We start from the raw sequence: 12,724 nt of genomic DNA, 5'->3' as shown, positions 1-12,724 counted from the left end.
TCTTGGGATCTAGAGAGACATACCATTGCCAGCAATAAAGGCGCAAGCTATTATACATGTCATTTGAGAAAATGGGCATTCACCAACAAATGTTTTTTATTTGTTATAACTTATGTTTAATAAGAACATAAGATAAATTGTTTAAATGTTGCAGGTTGCTAAAGTGCTTCACTAATTCCTAGATGAGGATAGTCTTTTTTGGTTTGAGGATCATAAATTGAATGACTCATCTATTGTTATTGATTTCCAATGTGTACCTGCACATAGGATCCTTTTTTGGTTGCATATTGATCTGCTTGGATCTAAGTGACCAAGCATTGAAGCAAAGTGTCTGTGGTATCAAAGATTTGAGACATAGTGAGAAGTCTCACCATGGACCTAAGTTGATGTGGCTGGAATTTGTTTCTAGATCTATTTTATATCTTGTTGCACATTTTGACATACGGAGTTGGACATCCAAATTTACCCTAAAAAGGTTTTAAATCCATAGAGCTATGAAAGTTTGCAAGTTTATATGATGCTTGAACAACAAAGTAGGGTTGTGTCATCCAAAAGTATGTAGAGTTGTATTTAAAAAAGAAAATTATTGCAAATTTTTATCTGAACCAACTTCTTTCCGCAATGAATAAATTGAACTGTATATTTCTGAAAAACTAAGAAAAATCCATTAACCTAGCATGATTAAGATTCATGATAAACAACAGAATCATTTTTTTGGACTCAAATCACACAACACTCATCATTATGTTTCTTTGAAAACTTGACACTAAAAATCATAAAATTGAAACAAAATTGCAACTAACTAATCCTAATCTAAGCCTAAGATTATATAGTACAACAGGAAGAGGAGAGAAGATAATGCAAACTAAGGCCAACAATCTTGAATTTCTTGCACTCTAGCTATTTTTGTCAGTCTTTTTTCTCTTCCCTTAAAATTATCCCTCCATATTTATACCACTCTAGCTATTTTTGTCAGTTTTTTTTCTCTTCCCTTATCGAAAGAAAACCTATTATAACTAGAAACATACCCATATTTAAACAATAAAGGGAATTGCAATTTAGGATAGCTATGGCCTGTCAGAAATTGGTATAAGTCCTAAAATATATAATATCCATTGAGGTAGCCAGAATGGCAACTAAATACTCCAAAATTTAGTTTGGAATATATATAATACCCATTGAGGAAGCCAAAATGACAACTAAATACTCCAAAATTTAGTTTGGTTTCCACTGTAATAGAAGGAAAAGTAGACAATGCAAGTAGAGGGGTCCTACCTTTAGTGCTTTCAACTTAGGGGACTCAAAGTGATGCTTGATTTCTTGGAACAACCCATCAGTCATAAAGCTTGTTTCAGATATTCAAAACACCTAAAATGTTTTAGTCAGTCTGTTAAAAAAACCTTAAAACTATACAAGATGTAGTCATGTGTAGAACCTCAGTGAACCAGATAGTTCAAGGGAATGGGTTGGATGATGGAGGTGTGTGTATTCAAGTGAGGAGGTCATAGAGAAAATTTTGGAGTGTTTGGATTTTACACCTCACTGGATACATATATAAGATAAATGATGGGTTTCATTAACCAAAATTGGTGTCTAAACTTACTGGTGACCTAAAGTGCCACGTTTGCCTATATGTTTATAGATTCCTCAGAAATAGCCATATACTGACTACATGTGTAGCCAATCTCATAGGGAGAAACCTATGAATTCATTCCATAGCACTGATAAAATGTTTTTATAAAGAAAGAGAGCAAGAGAGTTGGGAAATTTGATAAGAGTTTTATAATAACTAGAAAATAATATAAACATCTTGCAGATGACAACATTAGTGCTAGATTTTGGACTAATAGTTTGATATTAGTATGCAACACTTGGAAGTCTCCTAGATAGATTAGAATTCAATAGAATTAGTATTTCCTAGTTGTTTGACATTGGAACACTGATATAATACAGGGAAAAGACCTACTCAAGCATCCTCCACAGAGAAATACTCCTCACAAATTTTACAGTAAAATAATGAACGAAAGATGATAAAATACCTTGATCTCATTCTTGATATCACCTTCCTTTTAAGAACAAGTGATTATTCTCCAATGTCCATACAATTTGCACCTATGGCTATCAAATACCTATATGGTCATCATGCTCAACCATCAGCAAATAATGAATTTTTTTAAATTGGAGAGTCTTAAAAATGTAATGTTTTGTGCAATTAAGTTACAATTCAAATCACTAATCTACATTTTATTATTGAATATCTTAGAACAATGATGGTAGTCCATGCAATAGCTTACATTTATTTAAAAGAAATGCATGTCTTAGAATAGTGCAGGTATCAATTGAATTGTTCATATTTGTTTAGAAGTAAATGATATTTTAACTATCTATATATGATGAGCATAGAGTACTTTGTTAAGAGAATAAACACTTTATTTCCCTTCTAGAGTATATGCTCAGCCTAAAAAAAAAATAGAAAATCTCATCTTGAAACAACTAAAATAGTGGGTTATTAAAGTCTCCCTCTACCATCTACTTACCCTCATAATTGCCCTAATTAGAGAACTCAAAATATCCAATAGAGATTACCTAGCAAGTCTTCTATTAGAAGCATAAGCAATCATCATCCTTAAATAACATCTATTAATGAGGTTAACATTGCGCACTGAGGAAAAGTTCTTTTGAGTGCAAAGGGCTGATACTCTTACAGGATTAGGCCAAGATCATGCCCCAGGAAAATTGGGCAGAAGGGTAGCCGCCCTCAAACATTGGCTAAGCTTAAAGAATGAGCACCTGATGCCTTGGTTGTGAAATAGTAAAATGTAGCAATAAAGATGTTTCTTATCCTCCAATAAATAAATAAAATCTCCTAATATCTACAAATATGAAGCACTTGTTTGTAAAATGTTAGGAATTAAAATAAGGATCCACGTAGGCAATTGTGATCTAGCCTTGAACCATGAATGCTCCAACAAAAATGTTACTCATTCAAAGCCCGAAAAAAAAAATTGAAAACTCCATAAAAATATAATAGCTGAAGTTTAGGAAGAAGTTTTTGAGCCACTGCAATAGGAGAGCTTGAACTATGTTAGAAGATCAAAAAAGTGCTTTGTCATAAAATGTTAAGAAATGAAAACTAGGTCGCATGAAAGTGACTCACAATCTAAATTTATCTATGAGTAGTCCTACAACATGTTATTTAAAAAAAAAGAAAAAGAAATTTTCTCCCTTAAAAGAACAACTAATGTTTAGAACGAAAGTTTTTAGGAATTGCTGAAATTAAACCCTCAAACTTTGAAACACTCGCTTAGTAGGAAAAAGTTGTGTCAATGTTAGAACAACTTTAATTTGGAAAAAATAAAACTAACAGTAGCTAATACTCTTGTGATATGCAATGCTATTGATGTACAATTCATAGGGTTGTTTGACCATTGAAAGATACTACTTTTAATCAAAAAATACTACAAAGGAAATCTAGAAAACCTTTCATGCAACCTGCAATAGAAGGCACCCTTTAGCAAGACATGTCCAAAAAGTCCAGAAAAAAAGATGGCTTAAAAATATGTTAACCTTCATAATTATTACATAGGTCCAATCGCTCCTTTCTATTCCCAACAGGCAATCAAGTCCAACACTGCCCCTTCCCACTAGACAAAGATTTGTATGCAAGTCTCTTATGTGTAGTCATGAATCTGCTAGGTAGTCTCAATTTAAAAACAAACAAAATATTTGAAAGACTCTAGATAAAAAAATAGCCACCAAAATTCACATATGTAATAATTCATTTGAAATTAGAAAATACAAGCAACTACAAATGAGAAATTCAACACACTTTGAAGTGATCCAACCCATCTACTGGTCTACTTGACTTATTTCCATAATAGGAATAGTTTATATCTAATAGAACATCTACTATGGGAGCTATGTGCCACATGTGATTTAAGAAATCTAAGAGGGAAAGAGACTCTAAAGCCTCTAACTAGGAATGGCTTAGTCCATGGCAATGGAAACCCAAGTAACCAAATACCTTCAAATTACCAACTCCTGTGCAAACACAAAGAGCTTTAATGTAGATCTCTTGAAAGCATCTACTCATTCCATCTCCTCTCTTTCTTACTTTCAAAATGAAAGGATGATAAAATTATAAGTTGCTTGAGAGCTAGAGACTGTCAGGCTGGAAAAGTTATGATTCCCTCCCTCCATGGGCTAGACTACCACCTTTGTATCTTTCATTCCCTTCATTAAAGACTAGACTATCATAAAAACTCACAATAGACTAGGATTAAGTGATCATTTTGCTTAGACATCTCATACTAGTAGAAGAGAATCAACATTGTAGTTGTTAACTTGCCATTTATCACTAGGCTTAATATTGAAAAAATGATACTAATCAGAATGGAAAATGCCATTTCAATCCTAATATGAATACAAACATATTAAGCTGAATAATAAGTATAATAACCTTAACATATTGATAATTTAATAAACAATAAGAAAATAATGTAGGCAAAACATAGAATGTAAACTTTTTATTGATGATTTCATAACAACAATGAATTACAGAAATCAAAATTATGAGAGAGAGTTGTCATCAGAAATTGCAACTGACAAAGAATTAGTAGACTCTAATTTTCTCCCTTAATATTTTGAAGGACTTACAATAAACAACTATAATCAGAAGATGTTTTTTTAAAATTGTAACCATTTTTCATTGCAACTCTAAAGATGACCATGCGGTGGTTCTCCTTTCATACCATCTAACAAGAGTGAAAAAATGTGCAGGCATATAAAACATGGCACCTACACTTGATATAGCCCAACATGGAGAAGAAACCTTCTAGTTTGCACTATGATTACATTTTTATAAACATAACAAAAAAGAACCATAATTGTAACATAGCCAAACTAGAGAGTAACTTCTTCTGAACAAGAACATTGATCCAAAGTCATATATGCAAAGAAAAGTTCATGTCTAACTACCATAGGGTACAGGGAAATTGAGAACTCTTAACCTTCTAAGGAAATTATTAGATCCTGTATATGGTTATCATTACTTGTTTGTGGCAACAAAAAATGGAAATCAACGATGTTCTCAAATTTAACTCATACCACTTTAGAAAAGGTTAGTGCAGGTTAGTGCAGAACCAAGGGCTAAAGAATGCAAAGTGAAGTGATCCTTTCAGGAGAAGCCTTGTTGTCATCAAATCATGACCCACCTACCTAGATCCTCTATCAAAATTCCTAACCTCAGTTGCCTCCTTCATTCACGATTCTCTCGGGGATGAAGGAGACATGTTTAGAGAAGGGTTTGGCCAAACATTCAATTGTCAACTCGAAGAGCATCAGATTGACTTATCTTTAAAAGAAGCACTTGACTACATGCTGGGGTTTCATTCTAGAGGGCTTGCCCTACTATTCTAATGGGTAGGCTATATTTTTTTTCTAGTAGTAATATCAACTTGAGGATTTGGATGCAAGAATGAATGTGCAGCCTATGGTAATGCCAAACCCAACTGATAATGACAAATCCATATCCATATAGCTATGATTTCAACCCATACTCCCAAGTTGGCAATGTAATCAGAACAGGCATTGGCCTCTCTATACGCATGAGAAATAATTACTTTCTCAAAGGTATTTAAAATTGACCTAACCTCTTTAATAATCATTGCAATTGTCCATGTGCACTTGTTTTCCCTTGAGGTAATTAATTATATTTTGGAGATGCCTTGACCTAAAGATAATTGCATTTCATAACTTATAGCAAGTTTCACAAAGAGGAGCAGCCATGTGACTAGATTGGCATTAATCCAACCATGAGGAGGGCAATGCCAAACAACATTCTCTTAGGTTCTGCTTAATACATTTTGTGTTGAAATCACAGAGGAGCAGAGCACCTTGAGAAAAATCCTTTATTGCTTATATTATAATTTTTTTTGTAGCACATTATTTTAAATATTTGTGGAAGAAATGACTTACAGGAAAAAATGTTGGATACATCCCTGCAATCATAAGACTTTGAATTCTCGGCTGCATGAGTTCATTGATTGTCATTTTTCAAAATCTAAAATGCAATTTTTATTACATATGGTATGGAGTGCATCTGACTCCAATTAAGACAAGAATACCATGCAGAGGAGTACTATTCCTATTTATCTGTCTCAGCTTGTCCCGTGCAATCAGATAATAGTTAAAATTGTATATAGAAATATTTTGAGAAATATTTTGAATGGTGAAATGGGGAAGTCCATATATTGAATTATGAATTTGTCTTACATATTTTTCAAATTTATTTTCTCATTTGTACTTCCTAAACATACAAAACTGATCAATTATCTACACTACTAAAATATACCCTTTCAATTTGACTTTGAAATCTAGGAGCGGTTCACTGTAAGTAAGAAAGTTAAATCCTGAAAAAAATTATATACTGTTAAACTCTACAAGATTTTAGAATCTCTATGAAATACACTTACAAATAAAAAGTTAATTAAAAGTTTAAAACTTCTAAAGAATATAAGAGCATTACTGTTAGTAGTGTCTAATTGTCTAGTGTATGATAATTGATAAGAGTGTTTTTAGTTCAACTACATGCATGCTATTATTTTTTTACTATAAAAGTGGTTTGGATGTTGTCATTGTTTTGTGAGAGTGATTATGGATGTGGTTTGAATGTTGTGATTGATCTTTGACATTGATAATAGTGGTTTGAATGAATGAACATTGATTTTTCAAATTTTATATATATAAAAGTTTCATCACAATTTAGTAGCATCAATTATTTGAAATCTCCCTTTATTTCAGAAGGGACTAGTCCTTTCCCACTTTCTATATTTTTAAAAAAATCACCAGACTATAATGAGAGTAAAAGTAGATAAAACTTAACCTTCATGAATGGATTTTGAAATAAAAGTTGAGAAAACATCATGAAATCCACTACCATAAACATAGTACTACAGAGGGCACATCTATAATGTTTGTATTACTTGGAACCTATGATGCAGTACAAATATACTTGCTAATAAAGATGCTCTCCTTAGATACATAATATCATCAAACAGTTTCAAACATTAACCCTCTTCATATTCAACAAGCAATAAAATTTCCAATGCTTTGAGAGAGGGTGTACTCTGAAGCAAGCTACTTATTACTTCAACTTTTGTATGGTCAAACCTAAGAATGTCTATGCCTATTTTCTTGAGATTGAGATGTGATGTGGTGAGGCATGTAGGGGTATGATCTCTTGCCATCTCCTGCATTGTATAGTTATGAATGATTAATATAACTACGAGTTCCTTTCACATGTGAAGCAAATTCTTCTAATTTTGAAAGATAATGTTATGTGGCAGGGCTTGCTAAAAGGAGGGAGTAATCACCGTGTTGCATTAAGAGATGAAATTAGTTATCCTTTACCAGAAAATACAACCTGGCAGAAGATTTCATTAGCAAAACATGGTAAAATCAAAGATAGGCATGAAATGTAGGCGTGGACTGTGGATGAGCAACCTCTTTGCAAATTGTGTCATAAACCATACTCGTTAGTATTTACAACTCCTAGTTCAAGTATATAATCTAGATGCAAAGTATACAGTTTCATGACTAATACTCATTAATTGATTGGCATTTTTGCAGAGGATTGTAGGAAAAATGTCCTCAATATTTTGAGGATTTATTTTGTATAATCAGTTGTTTTGAAGAGTACTGTATGAGGACAAGCCAACAGTTTTTGCAAGAGGTTAGCACACAACTTATATTAAGATCTATCTTTTACTTCTACTAGTATGTGTTGAGCATAAAGCCATAGAAAATCACAATCCTTGGTTTTTCTATTTAGAATAATTTGAAATCAAACAGGTACAAAGAAATTTTTGTGCATGTTTTATGCATCATATTTACTATATTGGAGTAGGATCAAAAATTCAAATGTATGGTAGTTTTTTTGATATCAATTATGTACCTTTCATCATGATTGTATTTATTAAGAAACTCTTCAGTAGTTATCTTGTAGACACTGTATGAGTTTGACTATCATATTTCAGGAACTTTTCAATATGGAGCATAGAATATGTACCAATTGCAAACTAGATTGCCATAAACTAGTGAAACGCATTTAGCCATTGCCAGTTGATCAACGAAGAGAGCACATACTCAAGGCTATCCCAAATTTTGCAAAGCATTAGCAATTGTTAGTTCTTTGCAAACAATTTGATTTTCTTTCTTTTTATTTTTGGTTTTGTTGATCATTTATATTATGAAGCAGTAATGATTGAGTTGTTAATTGCTGGTTTAGAGAATTAATAACTACTTTTATTATTATGAACTTGTCTAGGCTCAACAAGCTTGTTTTAGAGCCAACTGAGGGCAATTCATGGCTTGCTGATCATATTGTGCTAGTATATAAAGGAGGTGATATATTGTCAAGATCACAGATTCAAATTTTCTATGAATTTTACACTGTAGTAGGCCTTGTTAGTTTTCCTCTTAAAAATCAATTCCAGGCAAGGTTATCTCTATGGAAATAGTATGTATGGGTTGTTAGGGTGGTCATTTTGGTAATGTTATATGAGTGCTTTCAAATGCAATATAGGCAAATGTAAATTGGAAAACATGAAAACACTTTGTGTTATCTGCCATTCAAAGGTTACTGTAGAGCAACAAAAGGATCATCTCTTGACATGAGAAAGAGAAAAAGGACTATAGATTACAATTGAACAACTTATAAAAAGAGTTTGTCAAAAATGTATGAAGTCATATTCTGAGGTATGTTGGAGATTTGATATAACGTAAGTTTGTGTATTGAACAGGACAACCTAAAATTCTGACTTACAATTTAATGCTTGAGGGATTGATGAGTTTGTATCTTATGCAAGCTTACTAGCATGAAAAGGCAGATGATTCTAGTGAGACTAAGGATGAAAAAGAACTTTTAATTGATGTCTCTGGAAGTGCATATTCAGGGAAGCCCATTGGCATACAATCAGATTCTGATCAATCAAATAAGATTGATGATTGTGAGTTAGAGATGGGACACAAGAGTCCAAAATGAACTTGTTAAGAGAAGCCATCTTCACTAGATGAACCAAATTTACACCTGCAAACAACTGAGAGGTGAAGTTCCTATCAAGAAAAGTGGGTACATTGGGATTTGCTTCAACATTAGTTCAACATCAGCATCTCTATTTCTAGTAAAGTTGAATGGCAATATTTTTGAAGGGTTTGTTGATGAGATTTAAAGGTCAATCAGTTCTCTATTTATTTTTAACCATCATCTTTTACTTAAATAATTTCAAAATGCATGACATTAAACTACTAAATATGACCTTTAACTTTGTAAATACCTATGCAAAGAAACCAAATATAGAGAGCGACTGAAGATTTGGAAGCCTGTGAAGTAGTTTAAATAGAGGAACATCCATATCAAATCACTTATCAAATATGCTGGCAATGTATATAATAAGTGTCTCCAAGGACTGGAAGTTTCCCACAATATGAAGAAATCTACGCGCTAAAACAATTCTTGGATTGCTTCCTTGTCCTTGCGAGCAATCTAGTTTCAATTCCTTCAGAGTACCTCCACAATGCATTTCAAGATGAAAGATGGCATAAAAAAGCTCATAGAACCTTACACCATTCACACTCAAATCCTCAATCATGTACCCACTCAAAATTTTGAGTTTAGGGCAGTCAACAGACAGAGAATCTACACTTTGTATATCTAAATGTTCAATAGTAGTTGAAATGATTATGACATTACCTAAGACAACATCTACTGTTATTTCAAGTTTTTGCAAAAGGGGGCAGAGTGAAATCAAGGATACTAAAGATTCATCTGTCAATAGAAAATAACTAAGGTAATAAGTAATGAGGTGAGGAAATCCAATGAAACTGATTGGGAAACTAGTGAGATCGTAGTTGCACAGACAAAGTGTTTCAAGACTTGTACATGAAAACAGGGGAGGGGGTGGGGTTTCCTTTAAAGAAAAATTTTTGTGATCAAACATAGTGAGATGTTTGACATTACACCAAGATGTGTACCTTACCCATTTACATACATTATGATGAGAGAAGTGTTGCCATTGGTTACAAGTGAACCCAATGTCATGGAGGTGAAAGGCATCTAGATTGTGTGAATGCAGAAGTAAGATGTTGGAAATTATATTCTCAATGCTTAATAGGATGAGTGGGTCGAGATAACAATAAAAAGACCCCAAAACAAGATGCAGAGAGAAAGTGAGTTTAGGCATCTAATTGTAGAGAAATCTCCATCTCTTGGGCATAATGCGCATCAAGTTTCCAAATCCAAGAAAATGCAAATAATCCCATGCATGCAAAAAACAACAAACAGGAAATGTTTTTGGTTTTTACATCTAAGCCCCATGTTGGTCGAAGTTTCAACCAACACATTTTGACCTACATGTGTTGGTCAAAATTTTGACCAACACGGGGCTTAGATGTAAAAAAAAAGAAATTTTTGCCTTCTACATTTCGACCAACCTAAAATTTTTTAGTTGATGGTCAAAATTTTTGGTAGGAAAATGAGGTCAAATATAGTAGTGGACCCCTACTGACAATGCTGATAGAGAGGTGGAATTTAGAGACTAGTTCTTTCCATTTGCTGATGGGGGAGGTGACTATGGCTCTAAAGGATGTATGGCACATCCTTAGGATTCTAATTCATGGAGACTTAGTTGTATCTAACTCAACTAATGGGTGAGCAATACTACACTTGTTGTTTGGATGTGGAGATGTAGAGCTGGGGGTTTGAGATTATGAGATGAGATGGGAGTTACTGGTGGCACACCATGAGTGACTAATAGTTTTGATCTACTAAGTTGTGGGTAGACTACTAATGCCTTATAGGCATGGACATCGATTTCTTGTTAGATGGGGAAAAGTTCTTAAGAGAATGATCATGATTGGGACTATGTTTTCCTAGGGACCGTGCATGCTAGGTATGTTGTACTACTATCTATACTAGGTGGTGTATAGAGGTGGATTGATATTCAATACTAGAGGCACATTACTATAGATATGGGCCTATGAGCATATTGTAGTATTTAGACCACCTATAGAGAGAGAGTTAGTGGAGGATATGCCTTATTCATATAGCTATAGAGACATATTGGCATGAGGACCGATAGGGTACATTCAGTTCTTCTAGCATCAATTGAATACCATGACACAACTTATTTGGAGACCATACAAAGATTTCCTAGGGTGGGATGATGATGAGATCCACCTATCATACTATAGATAGGAGCACTATCTAATAGGGTGCACAGTGGTTGGCTATCTGGTGATAGAGATGTACTTATAAGAGTGGGTATGCAGATAATTTGGGGAGAAATAGGAGGTTCCAATAAGTCTAGCATTGTTCACATAGTCTAGAGTCAAGATTAGGGAGTGGGGAGCACCTATTAGGACATAGGTGGCCTATGCATAGTTAGAGGAGCTACAACCTAGGGTATGGGGAGAATCAATGGATGTGGTGGATGTAGGTACAATAATGGCATATGATAGGTGGTTTGCATAGAATTGTTTGAGGCCATTTACTAATCCAGTAGTGTTAGTACCATGAACAAGATCACTAGAAGATCAGGTTGAGGAGGATGATAAGGAGGAGAAGGGGGATGGGGAGGAGGATGAGGGAGATGATGAGGAGGAAGGGGATAAGGATGATGATGGGGAGGAGGGGGAGGATGGAGGGGAGGATGCTGATGTGGGGGATGATGATGAGGATGTTGATGTGGAGGATGATGGTGAGGATGATGAGGGAGAGGATGGCTGAGATGAGGATGAGGGATATAATGATTAGGAGGGTGGGGATAGTGGGGGTGGGGATGGTGGTGGGGAAGAGGATAGGGATGATTATGAGGAGGGTGGGAATGATGGCGATGAGGGAGGTGATGAGGATGACATAGGTGTGGATGCAGTAGTGATGGACATTGAGGGGGATCTAGTGGGTTACACCAGGGGGATGCTAGTACTAATACAGGTAGGGCCTAGCTAGCTAAATCATATGGAGGTGATTAGAGGGCCCCAAAGTTAGTTAGACCAAGTTGTAGCATAGAGGGATTTAGTGACAGTAGGGAGAGATGCAGTGATAGCAGAGAGGGGTTGGGTGATGGTAGAGAGGTATGCAATGGTGTGTAGAGAAAAGAGGGAAGTGTAGGAGTCATGAGATTTCATTAGCAACATCATAGATCCAAAATTCTAAGAGATGGCTACGCTAATGGCCATGGCACATGTGGAGACATAGTACTAAAGGGATCATTATGAGATGGTTGTGCCACTAGGGTAGAGGGTCGAGAGCTTTTGTGCATCAAGATCTCACTCATAGTAGACACAAAGTAGTGTAAGGGTGATGGGGCTAATGAGGTCATCACAGGAAATAGAGGGATCATCCTTGAGGTTGGATAGAGGCCATGAGGCTAGGGGTAGTATAGGGTGGCACAAACATGCCCATGTAGAGAGGGGATTCTCTATTTTTGGTCTTTTTCTATTATGTTCTTTTATGGTTCACACCTATAGGTAGTTAATATTGATGTAAACCATGATCATGTACTCTGACACTTTTGTGAAACATTTATGAGATGTACTTATGTTATGATGACTATATGAGATGGATGATGCATGTACTTTATATGCTTTATATGGATGCATTTATGCTTTTTGATGTGGACTTTATTTGATGGCATCATGTGTTGTTTATTGATATTAGATGCTT

General features: G+C 34.6%; 1 pseudogene; it reads right to left on the bottom strand.

The window, feature by feature from the left end:
• Positions 1-6,965: 6,965 nt before the first annotated feature.
• Positions 6,966-10,274, bottom strand: LOC149556904 (uncharacterized; annotated as a pseudogene).
• Positions 10,275-12,724: the final 2,450 nt, after the last annotated feature.

This window comes from Cupressus sempervirens, chromosome 5 (genome assembly GCF_028749045.1).
Source record: "Cupressus sempervirens isolate cs-2001-9-10 chromosome 5, ASM2874904v1, whole genome shotgun sequence".
NCBI lineage: Eukaryota > Viridiplantae > Streptophyta > Pinopsida > Cupressales > Cupressaceae > Cupressus > Cupressus sempervirens.
The sequence above is the reverse complement of the archived record's forward strand: the minus strand, read 5'-3'. Positions and strand labels throughout refer to the sequence as shown.